Source organism: Ailuropoda melanoleuca, chromosome 16, assembly GCF_002007445.2.
Source record: "Ailuropoda melanoleuca isolate Jingjing chromosome 16, ASM200744v2, whole genome shotgun sequence".
Classification (NCBI taxonomy): Eukaryota; Metazoa; Chordata; class Mammalia; order Carnivora; family Ursidae; genus Ailuropoda; species Ailuropoda melanoleuca.
In genome coordinates, this window is record NC_048233.1 from 11,735,992 (window position 1) to 11,757,012 (window position 21,021).

Consider the following 21,021-nt stretch of genomic DNA (forward strand, 5'->3'; position numbering starts at 1 on the left):
GTTTACTGTCTGTTTCCCTGTTAGAATGTGAGCTCTATGATGGTAGGAACTTTCTGTGTTTTGTTCACTATTGAATCGTAGCACTTGGAATAGAGCCTGGTATCAAGTAGGGACTGAGTAAATGAATGATGTTGGAGCTGGCCTTTACCTGTTATATTTCTTTGAAAAGATTTTCACTCTTATTTGTGGTCTGGACTATGGGTTGACTAGTTCAGATCCATAGAGAAAATCTCTATAATCACTGATACACTTATAATTAATCCTGACAACCATTTTGTATGAGAGGCGAGGGTATGTATGAGAGGATTAGCATATACTGAGGTAGAGTTACCTTTTTTAATTTGTATTTTTTAAAGATTTATTTATGTATTTGAGAGACTGCGAGCGAGTGTGCATGAGCCGTGGTGGGGGGAGGATGTTGGGCAGAGGGAGAGGGAGAGAAGCAGACTCCTCGAGGAGTGGGGAGCTGGTTGCAGGGCTTGATCCTGAGATCATGACCTGAGCCAAAATCAAGAGTCAGACGCTCAACCACCTTTGCCACCCAGAGTTACCTTTTAATAGGAATTTTATTATTCATCTGATAATTTCATTATGTATTTTAATTTTATATTAATACATTTATTTTATGTTATTTTCATATCCCTTAAGTAGTGGCAATGGTTTTCTATTAACTGAACGGGGTTTCTACTATAAGAATCCCTCTTTCTGTCTCTTTTCCTCCAAAAGATTAGGAAATATACATGAACATAGGCCCTGGTTTACTTAACCTGGTACTATATAATATAAAACTTCTGAACATTTATATAGCTATGTTTATTGGAAGGTACCCCCTATACACACACACACACACACACACACACACACACACACACGCCATCCTCTTAATCCTTACATTGTTAAGTATGTTTGAATGATTTGTGTCAGATCAGACAGCTGGCAGATAGGTTGAACTTGAACCTTCAGCGCTGATGTCAAATTCTAGCTACACTATTCCTCACTATACCTAAAAAACAAAAATAACGAATAGTGCTTTATAGATGAGCCATATATCATCTCATTCTTCCCAGCACTTCATCTGCTTTACAGGTGAGGAAATACAAGCTTTCAATCTTTTCCCACAGGCCTCAGTGTTAGACTTTGGGAAATTCTTTGGTTCTTACATGAAATAACACGTTACATCCTGTTCCCCATCTTAACAGTTTTCATTATTTTGAGGGATAATGTGATTCTCCAGAGAAGCCAATGTTAATGAAATTTCCATCTCCACATGTCTTTGTACAATCAGATTAAAAGACAATCAGATGTAATTTATCTGTAGAAACTTAGAGGTGGACACTTGTATTCTGTACTCCAGCCCTTCCGGGCATGCACATAGGACTGCCCACAGGCACACAGGTTCATGCGTCTGCTCCCTGTTAACTATGTCCTCCCAAAGTCTTCTAGTCCTGGGTGAAGCCTTTATGTGACCAATATTTGTCCTCACTTTAGGGAAATACTAAAAACAAGCAAAAACAAAACCCAAGAAAACTCCCAGCATTTTGAGATATATTTAACACTTTCCTGGGATAGTGTTTCTTTTCTAAGCATTTGAAATATAATTCCTATTTTATGATAATGAATTGACTAGTAGGGGAAGCATCTAGGAGAAGGCTTGGTGTTCAGAGAAACTAACCTCAGATTTAAAATCATCACCGGGAACCCTAACAGTGAATGATGAACCGCAGTGCAGTTAATGCAATGCAGTTGGACTTGGTTGCATTGATACCTGGATTTAAATTGGGGCTTGGTTACCCACTGGCTGTGTTGCCCTGGCTTTGTTTTTCCCCTCTTTGAACCTTGGTTGTTGAGAACATTGAAAATAGGTGTGAGAGAGGGGAAGGCTGCGGAGGGGCAGGTTGCAGTGAAGCAGTGATTTGGGATTTGGCTAAGAAAGGTGGAGCAATTACTTGCTGAGGGTGGCATGAAAAGAGAAATGGCCGCATGTGGTAGGGGCCAGACTGCAAGAAGAAAAAGAAAGTCAGCAAGCATTTAAGTGAGTGCTCGTGTTTCACTGGTGAAGAAGAAACCTCTTACTGATTAGAAAAGACAGGGAAAGGGGACAGTTGGGTGGAAATAATAAGTATAATTATGATAATAGTAGGAGCTAACCTCTCCCCTCCTTCTTGTACCTCTGCCTGATGTTGTTATTCTTCCCATTTTATAGATTAAAACATTGAGGCCCAGAGAGCGCGAATGCATTACCTCAAGTCACATGGCTAGAAGTGATAGCCCATCTCAGGATGGCATCGGGACATTGAGTTTTTAACTGTTTTGTACATGGAGTAAGACTGTTTCCAATTCTAGCAAAGCCAATTATAAAGATCACTGGACTGTAAAAGAAAATAGGATGATGGGTGTGAGGTTGTTTGGATTTTGAGGTGCAGCATTTGTTGCAGAGCCTCCTGCTTTGACATTGTTCTGCCTGGTAATTTAAAGCCCTGCCGTCTGCCTGCTGGGCTGCTGGAGGGGCCACTCATCACTGTTGCCTTTATACTCTAATCTCTTTTTTCACCCTTTACTGCTTTCAGGATGAGGCTATTTCTCAAAGTAGTAAAAAGGCCACACAGTGAGGGCTGTACCCCCCAGGTTTGATATCAGAAAGCTTTTTATTCAAGTTAATGACAGTTTATTCTTTCAAAACAATATATTCAAGTATTACACAGAGTTCACTATTGTTCCATAATGTCATGTGATGTAGTGCTAATGCTGGTGGGTGATCTGCAGAGGCAGGAGCTGGGCGAGTTTAGGGGCTATTCGTATGACTGAGGTAATGTTTGCATTTTTAATAAGCAAGCAGATTCTTTCCTTGGTCTTAACCCTTTTGGATAAATATGCCAGAGTATAATTTATGCTCTATATTGGTGCCAAATATCTGTTCCTCTTTTTATTTAAGCCAAAAGAATTTCTATTTTTCATAGCAGTCTCTGAATTAGCAATTTATTTTGAAGTGTAAAGCATTTGCTAGAAGATGAAAAATTTAAAAATTACAAGTAGAAATAAATGGCCACAACAGAACACAAAAGCAAAATGTAGATTTGATGCAAATTAGATTCCCAGGGTTAAACAAGCCCTATAAATCTCTTAAAACTCAACCACTTGTATTTTTTAATGAATCACATGATTTTTTTTGGTCAATCTATAGAAATGAAATATTCGTAAGAGAAATGCAAAATTGAAAAAGTTATATAATTTTTCTGTTCACTCCTAATGATGAATATATGCATGCACACACACACACACACACACACACACACACACACACACACATAGGACCTTCTTTACAACTGACCTATCATTTTTGTTACTGACTTTGGATACAACATAAGATTGTCTTGCTGCCTAAGGAAGAAACTGTCCTTACTGGCAAAGAAAGTCAGCCATATACAGTGTAGATGCTTAAGTAATGCTAAGCACTTTTGTTGGGAGTTCTGTGTTTGGTTGTTAAGAACATGATGTATGTGAAGTAGATTTTGACAGTGAAAAAAGAGCCTGGGCCTTTTCTTGGTGGAGCAGAATCTCATGGAACAGCAGTGAAGGCTCTCAAATGGCATAGAACATTGAGAATTAGTGCATGAGGCTGGAGCAGGGAAGGAATGAATCAATGGAAAAGGGTAGTGAGGAGAACACGAGGGAGCTACATTTGAAATGACGAGTTTATTCACATCTTTCTCACCCACTCATCTCTTAGCCAGACAAATAAAATAAAGGGAGAGAGTCTTCGCATTCCTCAGACACCTGCCTCTGCCAGCTGTCAGACTTTAGCTCTGTTTTGGAAATGGGATGCCAAAGGAGGGGAAGAGAGAATGGATTTGAGAGCTTGGTCCTCTTGGAATGGCGTAAAGGTGACCTCTAGCTAGGGTTGATCCTGAGAGTCTATTTCCCCCCCGAATACCATATTTGAAAAGTTGATGATGTATTCCTGATCACCTTGTACGTTATTTGTGTATGTAATACCTCTTCAGTTAACCTTTTAAACATGACCGTTAATCAGCAAGTGTCAGCCTTACTCAGAAGAGCTGGAAGTACTAGGTGAATGATCCCTTTAAACCAATTGAGAAGACAGAGCCATTTAACAAGAGCAGCCTCACTTTTCCCCTCACTTCAGTGCGTCTGTGCGTGCATCCGTTCTTGTTTCTTTCCATCAAATCTCAGAGCCGGTATGTCGATGCCTTTCTCTGAAACTTAATGCCTTTCCATTTCACTTTCTTCTCCATTTGCCAGGACTTTGCTTCTGTACTTTCCTTGTCTTTAGCATCTAGCTTAGTGAGCCTCTTTCCTCTTGTGCCAATATATAGATCTTCCCATCTTTTTTTAAAAAGATTTTATTTATTGAGAGAGTGAGCGAGTGCGTGAGCGGAGGGAGAGCCAGAGGGAGAGAGATGATCTCAAGCTGACTTGGACTCCATGCTGGAGCCCTGATGCAGAGCTCCCTCTGACGACCCTGAGATCATGACCTGCGCCAAAGTCAAGAGTCAGATGCTCAACCGACTGAGCCAGCCAGGCGCCCCAAAGATCTTCCCATCTTTTAAATGGAAAAGACAAAAATACCTTCTTTTGATTCCATTGCCCCTCCTGCTACCATGCTTTCTCTTCTTATCTCTGCTGCCAGATTCACTGACTTTGTGGCCACTACACGATGTCACCATGTCCTTTCTACCTTTTCCAATCTTGAGGTTCTATGGTCTGGTCTGGCTCTCACGTATATTGTTTTGTTAACATTTGTTTTGGAGGGTTATATTGAAGTGGTCTTTTTTTCATGCTTTAAGTTTTTCTCAGTCTACATTCTTCTCTTCTTTTCCATATTTAAGTTTCTGCCCCACTTACTAAACCTATAGCTTTATGATCCACCCCCAACATTGTGTTCTGGTTTTTTGGTCTCACTCACTAGCCTCTGTTCTCTGCACAGCATTGCCTAGTGCTCTTTTGAAGAACAGTGGTTCTAAGGGTTTTATTTTGAAACATAGACATGTAGATGATTCTAAGTCCTCATCATCAGCTTTGCTTCTTTTTTTTTTTTTTTAAAGAATTTGTTTATTTATTAAAGAGAGCAAGCATGAGTGGGGGGAGAAGCAGAAGGAGAGGGTCTGAATCCAGAGGCCGACGTGGGGCTTGATCCTAAGATCATGACCTGAGCCGAAATCAAGAGTCAGATGCTTAACCAGCTGAGCCCCCCAGGAGCCCCTTGGCTTCAGCTTCTTGTACATTTCTCCAACTATGGACTGGTCAATACAACGAAGAGTTGTTATTTTAAATTCAGCATGCCCCATCCTCCACCTGTGTATGTGTTGGATCGTTTCATTTATTCAACAAACATTTATAGGACCTTATTTTATTAGGTGAATACGACACATTCATGTACACTGGAAAAGAATGTGTTGTGCAGTTGTTGGGTCTACTGTTTTACATTAAGGTGTGGTTGATGGTATTTAATTAATGAGTTCTACCACTTAAAGAAAGGTGTTAAAATCTCCTGCTGTGATTGTGTTTGTCTCTACCTTTTATTCTCCCAGTCTTTTGGAAGTCTGTTATTAGGCATGCACACATTGAAGTTTATTATACTGGTCCTTTTATTATGAAATTGTCCGTCTATCTATGGCATCATCTCCTATCTTGAAGTCTATTTTGTCTTGTGTTAATACAGCCGTTGTAGCTTTCTCACACTTATTGTTTGCATAGTATATATCTTTTTCCATTCTTTTATTTATTTATATGTTTATCTGTTTGTGTCTTTAAAGTGCATCTCTTGGGATGCCTGGGTGGATTAGTTGGTTAAGTGTCTGCCTTAGACTCAGGTAATGATCTCAGGGTCCTGGTATCAAGTCCCACATCAGGCTCCTTGCTCAGTGGGGAGCCTGCTTCTTCCTCTGCCTGCCACTCCCCTTGCTTGTGCACCTAATGTCTCTCTCTCTCTGAGAAATAAATACATTTTTAAAAAATAAAAAAAGTGCATCTCTTGTAGACAGCATATAGTTGAGACTTACTTCTGTACCTGTGCATGCAGTCTGTCTTTTAACTGGGGTGTAAATTGATCTAGTTGGATTCAGGTCTACCATTTGTTCTTTGTTTTCTATTTGTGTGGTCTGCTTTTGGTTCCTCCCCTTCCTGACTGTTTTGAATCAACTGAATTTTTTAGTATTCCATTTTAACGCCTTTGTTAGCTTTTTAAAATATTTTCTTAAAAATCTGTCAGAGAGAGAGAGCACACAAACAGAGGGAGCAGCAGGCAGAGGGAGAAGCAGGCTCCCCACTGAGCAAGGGGCCCGATGTGGGACTCGATCCCGGGACCCTGGGATCATGACCTAAGCTGAAGGTAGATGCTTCACTGACTGAACCACCCAGGTGTTCCCACTGTTAGCTTTTTTAAATTGTATTTCTTTTGCATTATTTTTTAGTGGTTGCTCTAGGGATTAAAATACCCCCCCCCTTTTTTTTTATTATACTTTTGAGGAATCTCTACACCCAGTGTGGCACTTGAACTCACAACCCTGAGATCAAGAGTCACACACTCCACCAACTGAGCCAGTCAGGCACCCCATCATACACATCTTTAACATCATAGTTCACATAGAGTTATATTGTACCACTTTGCATAAAACGTAAGAACCTTTCAATGGTGTGGTTCTATTTACCCCACTTCTCTCTTTTTTTTTCTTTTTTTAAGATTTTATTTATTTATTTGACAGAGAGAGAGACAGCCAGCAAGAGAGGGAACACAAGCAGGGGGAGTGGGAGAGGAAGAAGCAGGCTCCCAGCAGAGGATCCCGATATGGGGCTCGATCCCAGAACTCCAGGATCACGCCCTGAGCCGAAGGCAGACGCTTAACAACTGAGCCACCCAGGCGCCCCCCATTTACCCCACTTCTCTGTGTTATAGTTGTCGTGTTAGTGCATCTCCATATGCTAGGAATCCCTTGTGGAGTTTATATGTATTATTTATTTATATATAAACTTATAAGTTATATATTTATATATAAATTAAATATCTGTTTATTAGATACAAAACTTATATGTTGTATCATGTTAAATAATTGTATATATTATATTTAGCAATATATATTTATTTTAAACAATCACATATCTTTTAAAGAAATTAAGAGAAGAAAAAACTATATATATAATGCTATGTACCCCCATGTATTTACCATTTCCGGAATTCTTAGTCCCTTTCTGTAGATTCAGGTTTCTATTTGATGTCATTTATTTTTAGTCCAAAGACATTCTTGTAGCATTTCTTGCAGTGAAGATCACCTGGAAATAAATTCTTTCTGTTTTTATCTATGTGAAGATAAATTTTTGCCAAGTTTCATTATCAAATTTTTGCCCCTTTTTTGGTAAGTTTTTGAGGAAATATTGTGGGACTCTGTGAAATCTCATTTCTCAACACACTTTCTCCTTCCCTGGTTATAATATCCATTGCTGTTTCTTGTTTGAATTAATTACACAGAGACAGATGCCAGAGAGTGATTTTTCTACTTTTATCTTTCCTTCTACGTTTAGCAGTTTGTGTTCTGCTGTCAGGAAGAACTTTCTCGTCTCCTCACTTATTTATTCATGTATTTATTTAAGTCCATGTGGAGTGGTAAATTCTTGTTTTATTTGATGAATTATAATCTGTGACAATCACTACTTATTTTTAATCTCAAAATGCTCCAAATTTAGGGGTGCTTGGCTAGCTCACTTGGTAGAGCATGCAACTCTTGGTCCTGGGGTTGTGGGTTTGAGCCCCATGTTGGGGGTAGAAATTACTTGAAAAAATCTTAAAAAAAAAAAAAATGCTCCATGGGGCACCTGGGTGGCTCAGTCGTTAAGCATCTGCCTTCGGCTCAGGGAGTGATCCCGGGGTCCTGGGATGGAGCCCTGCATCAGGCTCCCTGCTCTGCTGGGAGCCTACTTCTTCCTCTCCCACTCCCCCTGCTTGTGCTCCCTCTCTTGCTGGCTGTCTCTCTCTCTGTCAAATAAACAAATAAAATCTTAAAAAAAAAATGCTCCAAATTTAGCCAGTTGGAACATTGTTGGTGTAGCTTAGTGTCCTTTTGACGTATTCTCATTATTCTTTGAACATGTTTTTATTTTCTGGTGGAAAATAATGTTCCAGATTTTTCTTAGTCTTCCTTGGCCCCAGCCCTAGAATTAGGCATTTCACCAAGAGCCCTGGTTCTTTTAGTGGAGAGTGGTATTTAGAAACCACTCTTAGGCCTTCTCAGTGGATTTAGCAAGGAAATATATATATATGTGTGTATATACATAATACACACATTTATACTTGTATATTTTTGTATTTATCTGCATATATTGAAAATGCTGAGTTCACATAGATGTGTTCCAAATGTTCTTTGATCTGTAGGTTTATAGTCTTTATCTAATACTTTGGCCATTATTTCTTCCAATATTTTTCTGCCCCCACCCCTGCTTTTTGTGGGACTCCATTTTCTACGTTAAACCACTTGATGTTGTCTCACAGGTCACTGATCACCGATGCACCTTTCAGGTTTTTTTTTGTTGTTGTTGTTTTGTTTCGTTTTTATCTCCTTTCTGTCTTACTTTGGATAATTTTACTGCTGTATTTCCAGGTTTAGTGGTCTTTTTTTTTTTTCCTGTCATGTTTATACTGTTCTTAATTCTACCAATGAATTTTTAATTACAGATAATTGTATTTTTCAGCTTTAGGTATACCTCCCCTCCTTTCAAAAAAGTCTTCATTTCTTTGCATATCATGCTTATGTTCTCCTCTACTTTTTGGACATAAAGGGTGTGTTTATAATATTATTTTAACTCTTGACTGCTAGTCCATCATTTCTGGATCTGTTTTTTATTGAAGTTTCTCTGTATTACAGGTCATATTTTCCTGCTTCTTTTCACGCCTGGAAATTTTTTTGTTGTATGCCAAGTATTTTATATTTTGTGTTTCTGGGTGCTAGATTTTGCTTTGTTCCTTTAAAGTATATTGGACTTTATTCTGCCATAAACTTACTTGTAATCAGTTTGACTCTTTCTGAACTTGCCTTTACATTTTCATTAGGGCTAATCCAGAGCAGCCTTTAGTCAAGTTTAACCGAGCTTTGTTACTAAGGCAGTAGCCTTCAGAGTGCTTTGCCTGTTGCCCATGTATTACGAAGTCTCTCCACTCTGGCAGGTGGGAATGCAGACTGCTCTTAGCCCTATGTGAATTTCAGAAATGGTTTGGCCTACTTCTTTCCTGTAGTTCTTTCTCCAGCCTTGGGGAATTGTACCTCGTAGAGCTTAGTGTGCAGCCAGAGACTTGAGGGTGCCCTGTGCAGTTCCCCAGAGTGCTCTTTCATTGCGCTCTCTCCTTTCTCAGATTCTGTTGTGTAAACGCTGATCCCTTAGTGTCTCCAAACTCCACATTCTCTCTCTTCAATGCACTGAGTCCACTGGGCTCTTTATGGATGTCCTGACCTGGTCTGCATCCTGGAGACTGCTTTTCACTAAGAATCTGGGGAAATGATAGGACTTGCTTGTTTTCCTTCTGGCAGGGATCAAAGCCCTATACTGCCTGTGATATGATATCTGAAAAGAGTGTGTCATATTTTTGGTCTGGTTTCTAGTTGTTTATGGCTGGAAGGCATGGTAGCAATTAATCTTTCATTAGTGGAAGCAGAAATCCTCAAAAAAAAAGTGCTTTGTAATCTTTATTTTTCTGTCCATTACCACTTCTGTTTTACTTAAGCACCTCATGCCAGCAACGTATGATTACTATGTTGGTCATTGATTTCTGCAGTATATATTTGACTCTTGAACAGTGTAGGTGTCAGGGGCGTGGACCTCCCCACAGTTGAAAATCTGTGTATAACTTTTGACTCCTCCCCCCCCACACGTAATAGTGTTCTGTTTTTTTTTTTTCCTAATAGTGTTCTGTTGACCGAAAGACTTACCAAGAACATAAACTACCAATTAACACGTATTTTTATGTTATACATGTTATATACTGTATTCTTACAAAAGAGTAAGCTAGAGGGGCGCCTGGGTGGCTCAGTCGGTTAAATGTCTGTCTTCGGCTCAGGTCACGATTCTGAAGTCTTGGGATTGAGCCCCACATTGGGCTCCCTGCTCTTCGGGGAGTCTGCTTCTCTCTCTCCCTCTGCCATGGGTACTCTCTCTCTTTCTCAAATAAATAAATAAAATACTAAAAAAAAAGGTAAGCTAGAGAAAAGAATTTAATTAAGAAATTCATAAGAAAGATAAAATATATTTGCAGTTCTGTATTTATTGAAAAAAAATCTAAATCTTAAGTAGACCTGCACAGTTCACACCTGTGTTGTTCAAGGGTTCAACTCTAATGATAAACACCTGCAAGGTGCTTGGCAGTGTTCCAGATAGTGGAGGTACAGAGAATGCAGGACACAGTTGCCGCCCTTAAGGAGCTTACAGTTTTGTGAGTGATTTAGACAGGTAAGTAACTTACAACAATATAGTATGAGTAATAGTGGCCGCATGACCTAAAGATTAAGTATGCATAGAGAAGAGAATCATTAATTTGCCCTGCGAATTTGGGGCAGGCTTCACAAAGGAAGTAACATTTGAGCTGGGCTTTGAGGGATAGAGAAGATAGGGGTGACGGAGTAGATTCATGACTTAAAGGATCTTCCATATAAACCAAAAGTTATAATTAAAAGATACCAAAAGAATTCTTAACCAAAATTATACCTGGGATGTGCTGCTTTGATTTTCTTTTATTACTCTAGATACCCATATGTATGCAGGTTAAATTCTGATTTTAATTTTAAGGTGTATTAGACCTTTACTTCCTAGAATAATTAACTTTTAGTTTGTATACTGTTACTCTTTTTTGTTTCTTTAAACTTTTAATTTGTGTTACGTTATGAGTTTAAACAAGATATACGTGGTTTACTTTAGCTAGTATCCAAGGACTTATCTTTCTAAGCAATATCATTTACTGGATAAGCTAGCCAATTACACTGGAATATGACAAGAAAGATAGATGTATGTATTTCTTTTTAAGGCTCTGGTTTGTCAATAGTTTTTGCTAAGTGACAGCCTAAAAACATTCCAAAGTTGCATAGTATAAAATTCTGTTAGTCATCTCTAATTTTTCTACTTTTCCAAAAATCACATATAAAAATTTTTCTATTTTTAAGCATTAGCACTTGAGACTGAAATGTTTATTTAGGAAAGCCAGGATTTGAGAGGTGTTTCCAGAATTAAAAAAATTCTATCCCCTGCTCGCCAAATTTTAACTCATTATTGGAAAGATTAATTTTTCCATTCTGGGCAAAAGTGAAAGTCACATACTCTTTATAGAACTGTGATGTTTCATGTATTTATTTATTCATTTAACCAAGTTCATTGAGATGTTGCTGTTTATCAGATATTTTTAGGCTAGAGATATAAAAACAAAAAACATTATTCCTTCCTGTGAAGAGCTGACAGACAGTCTAGTGAGGGGAACTATATTCTTTTTCTTTTTTAATATATTTTTTATTATGATATGTTAGTCACCACACAGTACATCGCTTTTGATATAGTGAGTACTATATTCTTTTTTTGTAATGTATACTTTTTTTTTTTTTAAAAGATTTTTATTTATTTATTCGACAGAGATAGAGACAGCCAGCGAGAGAGGGAACACAAGCAGGGGGAGTGGGAGAGGAAGAAGCAGGCGCATAGCAGAGGAGCCTGATGTGGGGCTCGATCCCATAACGCCGGGATCACGCCCTGAGCTGAAGGCAGACGCTTAACCGCTGTGCCACCCAGGCGCCCCGGAGTACTATATTCTTAACAGATAATTGTGATTCAACATGTAAGTGCTTATAAAGCTTAACACTTTAGAGAATCTAATGGGTGGAATAATTCTGAGAGGCAGGAATGGTTGACTAGAACAACTTAGAAGAATTTATATTTGTACTCTTGATAGTAATCACTTCCAAAACTCTAGTATGCATAAACGCGTGGAGAAACTTTTCTAAAAATGCTGATTTTAGGGCCCCAAACTCAGAAAGTCTGAGTATGTTAAACTAGCATTCCAGGTGATTCAATTTGGAAAACACTGAGCTAGATATTTCTGCACTTGATCTTAGCCAAAAGGCTGAAAAGCAATGAGCTAGATGTTTCTGAACTTAAATACTACTTGAGATCACAGAAGTGTTAGATCATGCAACTAAATGATTTTAGATACTTTTTAAGAGATGTGGTTATCATAAGAGTATTTTGGAATATGTCATTATGTTTTTACTATTTTTGGATGAACTCCATTGTTAAAGCTGATTCACATCTAATGCCTGTACATTACATTTTGGACTCATTGAGAATTCATTATTTGTAAAAAGAATTTGTTAAAAGTCACTGGGTTTTGGTAATGTTTAAATATTTTTCCATCAAAATTTAGTTTCACAGAAAGCCAGTGAAATGCAAAGTATTATTTTAAAGAATGACTTTGAATAATCATTTGCCTGGTATGAGCTATGAAAATCCTTAACAAAAGATTCTAAACACACTTCTAAGCGTGCTTACCCACATATGAAAATGTCAGTAAGCAAATACATAATAAACAAAAATGGGGTTTTGAGTTGCAAGATTTTTTGAACAGGCATATCACAATTGGGGCTTGGTTTGTTCTTCATTTAGTCTTTTTAACTGAGGACTTTTCTCTAACTTACGGTTATTTAAAATAGTGTTTTTTATTTCAGTAAATCTTAATATTAATGTTTACCAGCCTCAAGGGAAGGGAAAAAAAAAGAAATCCCGTTGAGAGGAGTAAACAGTTACATAGACCAAAGAGACGTTAAAACATATTTTAATACTAATAAATATCATAGTTCATTTTCATATTTTGCCTTTTTTTTTCCATAAGATGGCCTCCCTTTAATGCCGTGGAACTTCTGGCAGTGCTGTCTTTAACAACACTTTGGCCACTAGATGTCACCAGACTGTAACAATTAGTAAGCTGCTTGAAACTGATACAACCTGTGGCAATATTTGCAAAGGCCTCTGGTTAATTAAGTTTACTCTGTAGCATCTGAATTTCTCATAAAACCAGATCACAGCTTACTTCAAGCAAAAGCCAGTTGGAAAATATGTCAAATTTTGTGACACATGAGTAATCTATAATTAGATATTTTAGTGTTTATCAAGACAGCAAAGGGAAAAAAATATTGCTACAGGAAACTTTTAGTGACCCTAATTTTTTGGAAAGAAAACTCTATTTTTAGTGTATCACTGTACTCAAAGAACTATTTATTACACCAGAAATTTCTCAAGCGTTGGATTATGTTTGAATCATCTCTAATTTCTCAGGACCTAGCACACAAGGCTTGGCACTTGATAGTATTCAGTAAATGTTATTAAGCGTTAAGGTAGTCTATCACGTGTCACAAGGGAAAGGAAGCCAAGAGTCCTCTATCTCAAAAAGTCTCGTTTGGGAGACGAGAATCTACAAAAAACATGTACCCACAGCTCAGGATAGTGTGTATGAACCAAATGAGCAGTACAGGCATTAAATTCTGTGGGATTTCAGAGGATAAGTAGCTCTTGGGGCAATGATTAGAGGTGTCCTCATGAAAGTGATTTAGAGGTGAAAGGGAGGGCCCATACAAGTGGAGAAGTAAGGAGCCAAGGTTTAAAGGTAGGAGAATGTGGGCGGTAAAGATTCAGAAAGGTCCTAAGTTTAAGGGCTCTGAACTTAAGGCTTATACTTGGACTTAATATTTTTTTAGGGGCGAGGACATTAAAGGATATTGGGGTGGGTGAAAATAATATGTTTTATAATGCTTTGTAATTTACAAAGCACTAACACTTGAAGGGTGAATTGATGATTACTCTTTAAGTTTAGAAAGCTTCTGCCTTAAGTTTTTAAAAAAATACTTCTGTTTAAAAGAGAATACGGGTAGAGGGCTTAACATAGTGCCTGGCATGTAGTAAACCTTCAATAAATGATTCTTGATGATATCAAATTATTAAATCAGTAAAAAAAAAATATGGACATTCTACAAAACAGCTGACCACTGTTTTTCACAAGAGTCAAAATCATGGAAGATAAGGAATGACTGAAGAATTATCATAGATTGGAGGAAATTAAGGAGACATGCAGTGTGGGGTCCTGAATTGGTTCTTAGACTAGAAAAGGACATTAGTGGAAAAAATGGTAACTTATGATAAGGTGTATAGTTTAGTTGATTGTATTGTACCAGTATTGTATTGTATTGTATCAGTTTCCTGGTTTTGATAATTGTGCTATGGTTAGGTACTATGTTAATATTAGGGAAAGGTGGTGAACGGCATATAGGGATCCTATATTTTATGCAACTTTTCTTAAAGTTAAATTATTTTGAAAATAAAAAGTTTAGGGCATCTGGCTGGCTCAGTCAGTAGAGCATGTGACTCTTGATCTCAGGGTTGTGAGTTCAAGCCCTGTGTTGGGTATACAGATTACTTAAAATCTTTTTTAAGAAATAAAAAGTTTAAAAATATAATGTCATCTTAGAAAAGATTGCAATTCCATATTTGGGATAAGTTTTCTACTAAGAGGTTCAGATGTTAGAAGAAAAGTTTTAGAATCTCCTACCCTGTATAATTTTTAGGATAGACATTTGCCAGAACAGCTTAAGGCAATAATGAGTTCCCTTGAAAACAGGGAAGTAGAACTTCTAAGGACCCTGGATTTTAACACCTCTCTCTGTATTTTAGCTAATAGATAAATTTTCCCAATCCTGGCCTCCCCCCCCCAAATTGAAGTATAGTGGACGCGCAATTACATTTTTTTAATTTTAATTTTTAAAAATTGAAGCATAGTTGATATACAGTGTTACATTCCAATGTCCTGGCCTTTAAGGCCACTTAAACTTCAGCTCTTCAAACTGTTATTTAATACCCCTACCCCCTTTTTCAGGATGTTCATAGAAATCCAATGAGGCTTCCCAGGGCTTTACCACCAACCCATACCCTATATTTTAATAAAAAACACTTTATTACGATTCAGCCTATGGGCTTTTCTTATATACTTCATCATCTCTACGTAGATTACCCTGTGGGCCAAGGAGAACAGTGGAGGAACACCTCATGTTTGTAGAGGTGTTGAGTATAATTAGGTTCTAAAATCAGTGCGTGAATTTTATACAGTTGATCCTTGAACATCGGTTAGAACTGTGTGGGTCCACTTATATGCAGATTTTGTTTTTCGGCAAATACAGTACTGTAAATGTATTTTCTTTTCCTTATGATTTTCTTAATAACGTTTTCTTTTCCTAGTTTACTTTCTTGTAAGAATACAATATATAACACATAACATAGAAAATATATGTTGATTGCTTATGTTATTGGTCAACAGTAGGCTACTAGTAGTTAAGTTTTTGGGAAGTCAAAAGTTATGTGTGTTTTTTACTGTGGTGGGTGGCTGGGGGGGTTGACTTTTCTAACCCTTGATTTGTTCAAGAATCTACTGTATATACATATAATATTGAAAAATTTTTTAATCCTCAGTAAAGCATACTTTTAAAATATATATACTCCTGTACTCTAGGTTAAAAGAAAAGTCTGCATGCACACATCTGGATATTCAGACCTTTTTGACCTGTCACAAACTGAGATTTGTTTGTAGTTTTTGTTTTGTTTTTCTTGAGATACCTTTGGTATGAGGGTAATACTGAATTTATAAAATCAGTTGGGAAGAATTTCTTCCTCTCTTTTCTCTAAGACTTTTGTATTATTTTTCATTTAAATATTTGATATAATTCACAGTGAAGCCATTGGAATGGAGATTTTCTTTACTTGGTGTAGGTCTTGTCTATACACATTTTCCATTTCTTGAGTCAGTTTTGGTAATTTTTGTCTTTCTAGGAATTTATTTTATATGTTATCTAATTGTCGGTGTGATGTTTTTCATAATATTCCTTTTTAATCTTGTACATTTGTGTGAGGTCAATAGTGATGTCCCTTTTTCATTCCTGATGGAATTGGAAATTGAGCATTTGAATCAAATTGATCATTTGAGTCTTCTCTCCTTTTTTCTTAATCAATCTGGCTACAGATTTGTCGGTTTTGTTGATCTATTTAGTGAACCAACTTTTGGCATCATTGATTTTCTCTTTTTTTCTGTTTTCTATTTCACTGTTTTCTGCTCTAATTTTTATTATTTTCCTTTCTTTTGCTCGGTTAATTTACACTTCTATTTCTGGTTTCTTGAGGTATAAGTTTAGTTTATTTACTTCACATCTTTTTTTTCTGAAATAGGCATTTGAAAGCAATAAATTTTCTTCTAAGCACTGCTTTAGATGTATCTCATAAATTTTGATATGCATTTTTATTTTTATTCCGTTCAAAACACCTTTTAGTTTCCATTCTGATTTCTTCTTTGACCATCTGGGTGATTTAGAATTATGTTGTTTAAGTTAAGAATATTTTGGGATTTCCCAGATATCTGTCTGTTGTTGATTTATAATTTAATTCCACTGTCATCAGAGAATATACTTTGTATCATTTAAATCCTATAGAGACTTGATTTATGGCTCGGTATATGATCTCTCCTGGAAAATGTTCCATGTGCACTTCTTAAAAAATTAATAGATTTTATTTTTTAGAGCATTTTTAGGTTTGTAGAAAAATATAATGGGAAGTACAAGAGTCCCCATATACTCCTTTATCAACTCCCCATCCAATTTCTCTTATTATTAATATTCTTATATTAGTGTGGTACATTTATTACAATTGATGGATCAAATTTGACACATTATTGTTAACTAAGGTCCATAGTTTACGTTAGGGTTTACTCTTTGTGTTGTACGTTCTGTGGGTTTCAACAAATTTTTGTATCCACCATTCATTTGTTATCATACAGAATATCATATCATTCAATGTATCATACATTGTCTTAAAAATCCCCTGTGCTTCACCTGTTAATTCCTCTCTCCCTAGTTCCTGAACCCTTGGCAACCATGATATTTTTACTGTGTTGATAGTTTCTTCCTTTCAGAATGTAATGTAGTTGGAATCCTACAGTATGTAGCCTGTTTAGATTGACTTCTTTCATTTAAAATATATATTTAGGGGTGCCTGAGTGGCACAGCGGTTAAGCGTCTGCCTTCGGCTCAGGGCGTGATCCCGGCGTTATGGGATCGAGCCCCACATCAGGCTCCTCCGCTATGAGCCTGCTTTCCTCTCCCACTCCCCCTGCTTGTGTTCCCTCTCTCGCTGGCTGTCTCTCTCTCTGTCGAATAAATAAAATCTTTAAAAAAAATAAAATATATATTTAAGGTTTCGCAGTATCTTTTTGTGACATGATAGCTATTTCTTTTAACTGCTGAATAATATTCTGTTGTCTGGATATACCACAGGTTTTGTTTTGTTTTGTTTTTTAAATCTGTTTACCTTTTGAAAGACGTCTGGTTGCTTCCAAGTTCTGGCAGTTAAAATAAAGCTGCTTTAAACATTTCTGGGCAGGGTTTTGTGGGGACATTGAAGTTTTAATTCATTTCAGTAAATACAAGGAGTATTGCTGATCATATGGGAAGAGTATGTTTATTTTTGTAAGAAATTTCCAGTCTGTCTTCAAAGAGGCTATACCATTTTGCATTCCCATCAGCAATGAATGAGAGTTCCTGTTGCTCCACATCCTTGTCAACATTTGGTGATGTCACTGTTTTGGATGTTAACCACTCTAATAAGTTCATAGTGATATTGTTTAAATTTGCAGTTCCCTAATGATGTTAAACATCTTTTCATATGGTTATTTTCTATCTGTATTTCATCTTTGGTGAGATGTCTGTTGAGAGCTTTTGCCTATTTTCTAATTGGGTTTCTTTTATTGTTAAGTTTTAAGAGTTCTTTGTATATTTTGTATACCAGTTCTATTTTTTTCTTTTTCCTAAGATTTTATTTATTTGAGAGAGCACGTGCATGGGTGGGGGGCAGAGGAAGAGGGAGAGGCAGACTCCCTGCTGAGCAGGAAGCCCGGCTACTTGAGGCTCAATCCCAGGACTCTGAGATCATGACGTGAGTAGAACAAAGGCAGATGCTTAACCAATTGAGCCACCCAGGTACTCCATGGATACCAGTTGTTTTTTTTTAATCAGATATGTGTTTTATAGATATTCCGTGGTTTGTTTTTTCATTCTCTTAGCAATGTCTTTCATAAAACAGAAGTTTTAGATTTTAATGAAATCTAACTTATTTAATGAAGTCCCAATTTTTTCTTTCTTGTATTGTGCTTTTGATGATGTCAAAAATCATCACCAAACCCAGAGTCACCTACAGTCATTTCTCTTGTTATATGTCTAGGAGTTTTATAGTTTTGTGTTTTATATTAGGTCTTTGATCCATTTTGAATTAATTTTTATTTTTATTTTTGATTTTTAAAAAGTTTTTATTTTTTATTTTTTTAAAGTAAGCTCTGTCAGGGTGCCTGGCTGGCTCAGTCAGTGGAGCATGTGACTCTTGATCTCAGGGTTGTGAGTTTGAGCCCCATGTTGGGTGTAGAGATTACTTAAAAATAATGAAAATCATTTAAAAAAATTAAAGTAAGTCTATGCCCAATGTGGGACTTGAACTCAAAATCCCAGCATGAAGAGTAGCATACTCTGCTGAGTCAGCCAGGCACCCTATTTTGAGTTAATTTTATGAAAGGTGCGAGCCATGTGCACTTCTAAAGATTGTGTACTCTGCAGTCTTTGGCTGGTGTGTTCTGTATATGTCTGTTATGTCAAGTTCATTGATAGTGTTCAAGTCTTCTATACCCTTACTGATTTTTTGTTTAGTTTTATCAATTATTGAGAGTGAGGTACTGAATTATACCTATTATTGTTAAACTGTCTACTGCTCCTTTCAGATTTTTCAGTTTTTTCTTGATTTGTTTTGAGGCTGTGTTGTTAGGTGTGTGTACACTGATAATTATTATGTCTTCCTGATGTAGTCGCTCCTTATCATTATGAAATAACCTTTGTCTCTAATATTACTTTCTGTCTTGAAGTGTATTTTATCTGACATTAATATAGCTACTCTTTCTTGTAGTTCTCTGCATAGTATACATCTTTTTTCATTCTTTTACTTTCAGTCCATTTGTGTCTTTGAATCTAAGATGTGTCTCTTATAGAAGGCATGGAGTTGGATCTTGCTGTTTTATGCAGTCTGACAGTCTCTGCCTTTTGGACTTGAATTTGCCTTTTTGCTATTTCTTTTACAAACATTCTATTCTTGTCTGTTTTGTTCCTGTTTCCTCCTTAACTGCCGCCTTTTGTATTAAGCAAATATTTTTAATGCACTGTTTTAATTCTTCTGATTTTTTTTCTAACTATGTATTTTTTGGAGTTGTTTTCTTAGTAATTGCTCTAGAGATTATTATATGCATTTTAATTTATGAGAATCTACTTCAGTTAATGCTAACTTAATTCTGGTAAAATATATAAGCTTTGCTCTGTTTTTTTCCTCCCTCCTTTGTGCTGCTATTATATATGGTAATAATTATATTATTAAGTATCTATTATAAATATATTAAAATGTATTTACATATGTCATAAATCCAAGATATAGTGTTATAGTTATTGCTTTAGAAATGTTTATGTTGGGGCACCTGGGTGGCTCACTCAGTTAAGCATTTGTTTTTGACTCAGGTCATGATCTCAGGGTCCTGAAATTGAGCCCCACCTTAGACTCCCTGCTCAGGGAGTCTGCTTCTTTCTCTCCCTCTGCTTGTCCCTCATTTGCGCGTGTGTGCGCGCGCACACTCTCTCAAATAAGTAAAATCTTTTAAAAAAAAAATGAAATGTTTACATCTTTGAAGGAAGAGAAGAAATGAGTAAAAACATATTTATAGAATCTTTTATATTAGCCCCATATTTACCATTTTTAGTATTCCTCATTTCTTCTTGTGGCTTCTAGTCATCATCTAGTGTCATTTTCTTTCAGCCCAAAGAGACTTCCCTGAGTATTTCTTGTGTTATGAATCTATTAGCAATGAATTTTCTCAGTTTTTGGTTATCTGGGAATATCTTATTTTATCTTCATTTTTGAAGATATAAATTTGCTAGATGTGGAATTCTCGGTTGACAAATTTTTTCCCCAGTACTTTGTGTATGTCACTCAACTCTCTTCTAGCCTCCACTGTTCCAGATAAGTCACTTTTCTCTTGCTGTTTTCAAGGTTTTCTCTTTGACTCTGGCTTATAAACAGCTTGTTATATATTTAGGTGTCAATCTCTTTGTATTTTTCTTAATTGCACGTCACTGAGTTTCTTGAATGTGTATTAATATTTTTCATCAAATCTGATGAGCTTCTCTCTTCTATTTTTCTGGGATTTCCATTGTGTATATGTTGGTACGCTTGATGTTGTTACACAGATCTCTGAAGCTCTGTTCATTTTTTTTCAATCTTTCTGTGTTACTAAGATTGGATGATTTATATTTTCAGGTTCACTGATTCTTTCTCCTGCCATCTAAAAACTGCTGTGGAAGTGCTCCAGTGAATTTTTCATTTTAGTTATTGTACTTTTCAACTCCAGGATTTCTCTCTCTTTGTGGAGAATCTCTATTTGTAGATTCATTGTTGCCATACTTTTTTTTTTCTTTCATTATGATTTTCTTTGGTCCTGTGAACTTATGCATAATAAATGCTTTGAAATTTTTGTCTAATATAGCTGGTACCCCTGGGGTACTCTGTTGGTTGCTTTTTTTTTCTTGACTATGAGTCACAGTTCCCTGTTTCTTTGTATATCATGTAATTTCTTGTTAAGAACTGGACATTCTAGAAAGCATAATATATTGGCTCTGGATTCCGATCTCCCCAAGATTTTTCTTGGTTTTTTTTTAATGAGAAATACTTGACAGTTAAAAATCATATATTTAAGATGTACAATTTGATAATTTGATAGCTGTATTCATTGTACAATAATCACCAGTCAAGCTCATTAATGTATCCTGTTGTAACTTTTTTGTTCGTTGTTTTTTTGTTTTTAGTAACATTTTTACCACACCTGTGGAATCTCTCTTCCCTGTGATTTGTGGCCATTGATGTCTCTGCTTA

At 36.5% G+C, this 21,021-nt stretch overlaps 1 protein-coding gene across 2 annotated transcripts in view; it reads left to right on the forward strand.

The window, feature by feature from the left end:
* The window catches only part of BORCS5 (BLOC-1 related complex subunit 5), a 92,043-nt gene that overhangs the window by 3,535 nt on the left and 67,487 nt on the right, over positions 1-21,021 (forward strand). The window lies entirely within an intron of this gene.